The 5,559-nt window shown below is 36.9% G+C and overlaps 1 long non-coding RNA gene across 2 annotated transcripts in view; it reads right to left on the bottom strand.

Annotated features, from left to right (window-relative positions):
* LOC106945239 (uncharacterized) overlaps positions 1 to 2,959 on the bottom strand; it is a 175,271-nt gene extending 172,312 nt beyond the window's left edge. For both annotated transcript variants that reach the window (XR_001424519.1, XR_001424520.1), the window contains exons 1-2: positions 2,655 to 2,959; positions 2,452 to 2,510 (exon numbers count right to left, since the gene is read on the bottom strand). This is a non-coding gene — a long non-coding RNA (uncharacterized LOC106945239). The remainder of the gene's footprint in view (positions 1 to 2,451; positions 2,511 to 2,654) is intronic.
* Positions 2,960 to 5,559: the final 2,600 nt, after the last annotated feature.

Genomic DNA, 5,559 nt, shown 5'->3' with positions numbered 1-5,559 from the left:
GGGGCCGGGGGAGGAATTAAAAAAAAAAACCCTTTTTTTTAAAAAAAAAAAAAAAAAAAAAAAAGGCCTTTTCAAAAGGACTTGAATAAAATATGAAATTATATGAGGAAAATAAGAAATAAAATCATTCTATTCATTACTTTATTTTGGAAAATTGAAAACAATGGAAAGAAAAAGTTAAGATTAGCCTGTTAGAAGATAAGAACCACTTCCAGCCAATTCAGAGAGGAAGACCAACATTAGAATTAGAGTGGAAATACTGCAAATATCTCTTGTTGAAAAACCATGTCGTGCCCACAGCTGCCACAGTTACTCTTGCATTACCTGCTTGCTTTTTAAGCAGATTTGCGAAAATAAGAGGCCCAAAAAGCAGATGCATGTTAAATAGCTATTAATATTGTATACTTCTAATATGTCCAGGTGGAGGAAAATATTCAAATGCGTCCATTTTCTCTTGTTCTGCTTTGGCGTGATTGAAGGAACTTGTGATTGGGATTCCACACTGCAGTCCCGTCTGCACATGCTAGGTTTTATCTGCCTTGATATTAACATGGCTCTTTCATTAAAAACTAAGCCCATTTCCAGGTTTACCGGTAGAATAAGATGCAGAATGAGACAATAAAGTGCATTTGTGTCTCAGTGGTTGAATTATAAATAAATGATTGTAAGTGCCCTACCCAGGCAGCATTCTTTTCCAGAAGACAGTCATGGCCTCCACCCCATTTATGCCCCGTAACGCACCTACGCTCAATGTTCTAGTTATATTAGGTTGATGAATACTGAAAGAAGATCATGACTTTATAATATCAATGCGCATCACCACCAAAAACAAATGGAAAATTCTTGAGGAGGAAACAACAGTCATTTCTGATTATTGTTGCTGTTTTCACAAAGAGAAATGAGGACAGGAAAGGAAAAAGGAGAAAACAGGTTGGAGGACTGTTTCTTTTTCTTTTTTTTTTTTACTTAGACCTTATCCAAACATATGTACCAACTTTCGCATCTTCACTTTAAAAGGTCTATTTGAACATCACCGTCTTTGAAATACCTCACACTGACTTTTGAGCTTTATCAACAAGGCTATATATATATATATATATATTTTTTTTTTTTTTTTTCAGATTTTCAGAACAATGAAATTATGCCCAATGTGGCATCCAGCTTCATCTGAGACTTGACTTGGACATTTTAATTAAGAAAAAAATAAAACGTCAAAACTGCTTTCTTTGATATATCTGGTGTGATGTGTAATTTTCAATAATTAGTGAAATATTCCAGGGTGTTGGGGCATCAACTGGAACACTGTTACCTTTACTTGGGTTTTTGGAAAACCTCTGGTCAGCAGACATGAACGCACAAGATGTTTCATATGGATTCTGCAGTTCTGTCAAATAAAATGGAACTTCACAATTAAAATGCTTAAAAACAAATTCCAATTCAACTAAAAGCCAGCCTGTATTACAGTATTCAAAAGCAGGCATCATAAAAAAATATGGACACTTTTCCTGTTTTCTTTGATAAAACCGGCAAGATTTTTGCCAGTCGTATCAGCTGAAACAACCCGGTTTGACCACAGATTTCCCAAGCCTCTCAAGTTTTCAAAAACAATTCATTTTGACACTTAAATTTGTAACCAATGCTTTTTTTTTACACTGTGTCAGAAAGGAAAGGTTAATAATATGTGTGGTCTGCTGTTCAGACCACACATATTGTTGATGTGTGGTCTGAACAACAGGACTTCTGTCTTCCTGACATTAAAATGAAAGAAACGAGAAGCATAGAACCTAGCTTTAGATGTCAACACGAATGGTGGCGAAGTGCGCATCAGAAACAAACGCATGTAGTGTAAATACGGGTCAGCTGAGGAGAGGCTAGATTCCATGTGTTTCCCAAGGACTGACCTATTGGAAGCAGGTAGAGAAATTACCCAAGGGCCAGGAATTTAACTTTGTGACACCCAGTGGAGAGCAGCAGAGCTGGAGGAAAAGAAACCAATGCTGACACAGTCTTTTGTCTAAGAGGTAAGCCCTAAACTCATTGAGAGCTGAACCAGTGATGTCTATCCACCGGTCCAGATTGGAAATTAGTATCTCATGATCTACAGTTTCGGAAGCGTCTGTCAAGTGCAACAGTGAATATACCCCATTTAAGTCTTACCATGTTTCACTGTGAAAAACATTTCTTCTGCTTATATGTTGTTCCTGAGGGGAAAAGACTCTCCCTTCATTTTTGATTACCACTGCAGTGCTTAAAAGTGAGTCAGGGGAAGAACAAGTAATGTTGGCTATTACACACACACAGTCACTGTTGCTAAATGCTAGCCATGCTAATTCTACCTGTGCTAAGCTTGTAAATCATGCTATCTGCTAATATAATGTGTAAAGCCATTTTATAATGTGAACAGAAACTGCTATTGTCTTTGTTTTGAGACAATAGTTAAATCACATTTACCTGCAAAATGGTGTAGGTTCAGTTCTCCTACAGACAAGGTGTTACGGAAACCTCAGGACCTAAAATGAACATAATTTAATATATTGGTTAGTAAGATTTACATATTTTAACAATTGGTGAATTGCAGAGAGGATTGATAAAGAGTTGTTTGTTTTTTTTTTTGTTTTTTTTTTTGTTTGTTTGTTTTTTTAATCTATTTTTACCTGTTCAGCAGGAGAGAGCTGTCGGAGCCGCAGCCATCAACTCGGTGGAGAGAATACGGGGGTTTCTGTGGTTTGCTCGGTGAAATTGAGTTTTTCGCTTAAGTTTTCTTCCGAAGCAGAGCGTACAGAGGACCCGAATGTTTTTGTCACTGAGTCAAAGTAATGTCGGTACTTCCAAACATTAACGCAGCATGGTCCTGCGCTCTCCCATGCTCCTTGTTTTCTTTTGTCCACCCCCAAACTCCATGTTGTCTGTTGTTGATCTACACTCCTGACGCCACACGTTCAAACGTGATTGTCGCGAGACGCTCACTAACAGGTTTTGCAACGGAGTTGCGCAGTCTGCTTGCGCATTACTTCTAACGTGTTACTGCCCATAACTGGCCTACAGGCAGAGGAACATGTCCTATATTTTTACTAGGAAATATTTTTTAATCTCTCTCTTCTTCACATCATTGTAGCAAAGTGCCATATGTATATGGCACTTTAAATAAAATAAATAAATAAATAAATAAATAAATAAATACATAAATAAATTACATTAAATTAAAATAAACGTTTAGCTTCCACTGCCAAAAAAGAGTCTCAGTCTGCACATCACAGTCTAAGACAATGAAAATGTTCTCAGTCTTTGCTCACAGCATGTAGAGCTGATGAGTCAGCTAGATGTACTGGTATGTAATAGATTATCAACTAATCTTCAAAAGATGAAGGCACCAGTATGACAATATTGAGTTGGTTATGATGTGAAAGTTGATGGTTTTATCAATGTTCGGTTGGTGAAAGACCATTTGTTTGTATGTGTAAATAAATGTCCATCAGGAAGTTCCTAAACAGACAATAGAAATAATGAGGATCACTACCAGAAGGTAAGAGGTAGATTATAGCTTATACAATCTTTAATGTATTGTATGATATTATGAACAACCACATTGGCCTATCACAGTCCGTATGTAGGAAACAGAATTTTATCTTGTAAAATATTTAATCTTGCTATTTTTCTGAAAAAAGACAAATCAAAGCTTTTGTACTAACTCCATATGGTGTAAATATATTCAAGAACTGGTGACTGCACATGGTTGCACCACTAGTGGTCACAGGTGTTGGAGCAGCCAAGGGAGTCATGGCTTTTTCTGACACTCTAACATGTGGGTGTGTGTGAGTGTGTATGTGAATTATGGATCCGCTCTCTGTGACACATCCAAACACACACTCATTTGAACAAACTGTATTACTAACCTTGCTGACCATCGAGTTTGCACTACTCTCTAAAATGGACCAAAAACAATATGTAATTTTTGTCATGGGCTTTATTAACCAACATGAATATAATTTATTTGACATGGAAATGTATATATCTTTTAATAAATTAAGAAAATATTTTTCAAACAGAGTTGTCTGCACAGCTTTTTTTTGTTTCCGTTGCATATTTTCTTTAAAAACATTACATTTGGGATTATCCTTTTATGCTAATTGAAATCACAGCTTTACCACAGAAGGGCGGCAGACAAACACCAGCGTTACAAAGGTTTTGATGATTTTTACTCATTTCCTGTGTTTTGCGTAGACATACACGCTGAGTTATGGGACATAACAAGCGAACAAGGGGCAGACATCTATATTTACAAGACACAATGGGTGCCCACTTTTTGGGGGTGAAGAGTCTGCATATGGCGCTTCAGTGTTTGAGGGCCTGGTCAGTTGCTAAGGGAACACCTGCAGATAGCTGATTAACTAAGTGCAGCGAAGATGCTCCGTTGTGGCAATCAATTATGGATGAGCTGAGAGAACTTTGACATGTTAAACCTCTTAGAGCGGCTGAAGAGGAGTAACACCAGGAGAATTGGGAGCAAGAGCAGAGTCAGGAAGAAAAGGTTTAGCAGATTCATATGAAGCATATTATTATAGCAAAAAACATAGAGGGTTAGTTTTATAGAATTTCGCCATTACTTCGAATACATGATGGATGACAGATAATGGAAATAATTATTATTCGAGTTAATGTTTCATGTTTTGCATAATTAATCTACATGTCAAGCCAAATAAAAACTTCGATACAGTCAGTATCATAACATTTACTCCAAATGCAACCTGTGACTAAGAGAATACCCTTTAACACCTTGGCTGTGCCTAGAAATCCTGTCCATAAAGGTTATGAACACAATGACAAAGGGACTGAGTCCAATTCTCATTGGAAATTAGCCAGACTTATTGCCGGCAATGTAGAAAAATATCTGGCACCAGTTGTACAGGGACCTACAGGTCCGTATCGAAGGGTCTGGTACCCCATACTCCTCGAGTACAAAACACATGTAGACTTGTTGGGCGAACTCCCATGCACCCCGTAGGACCTTGCTGATGGTGTAGAGTAGGCTTAGTGTTCCACGGACCTGGAAGAAAACCCCAATCTGAGATTTGACTATCCAAAACCAATCAAGACTTTACCAGGGAGGCTTAAGAGTTTGATCCCCATGTACAGTAGTTAGGACACATTCAGCAGTCTCCTATAAAAATATATTTTCTACTCAAACCATGGCTCCAAAATGAGACGCATTCTTTTAAAACAATAAAATAAAATGGAATGCTTAATAACAGCTTAATATAATGACAATGCAAAACATCTTTGGTAATTTTAATGCCATGATCAGTGTCTTTGAATGCTGATATATGAGATCGGCAAAAAATGTCCCACCTGTAATTTGTGTGATTGACTGTGGAAGTGTCAGATTTTTTTTTTTTCAAATGTATTCACTGGAAAATCAACTTTCAAAGTTATTGATTTAAAACTTGAACCAAAAACCAAAATTCCAGTTTCACTTAAAAAAAAAAAACAATAATAAAAAAAATCACCTATGGTGAAGAGACAAAATCCTGGAAACAAACAGGGTAAATTAGCTTTCTCTTT

The sequence above is a fragment of the Poecilia latipinna genome, unplaced genomic scaffold (assembly GCF_001443285.1).
Source record: "Poecilia latipinna isolate Pla-1442-1.1 unplaced genomic scaffold, P_latipinna-1.0 Scaffold135, whole genome shotgun sequence".
Classification (NCBI taxonomy): domain Eukaryota; kingdom Metazoa; phylum Chordata; class Actinopteri; order Cyprinodontiformes; family Poeciliidae; genus Poecilia; species Poecilia latipinna.
Note: the sequence above shows the minus strand (reverse complement) of the source record. Positions and strands in the feature narration are given on the sequence as shown.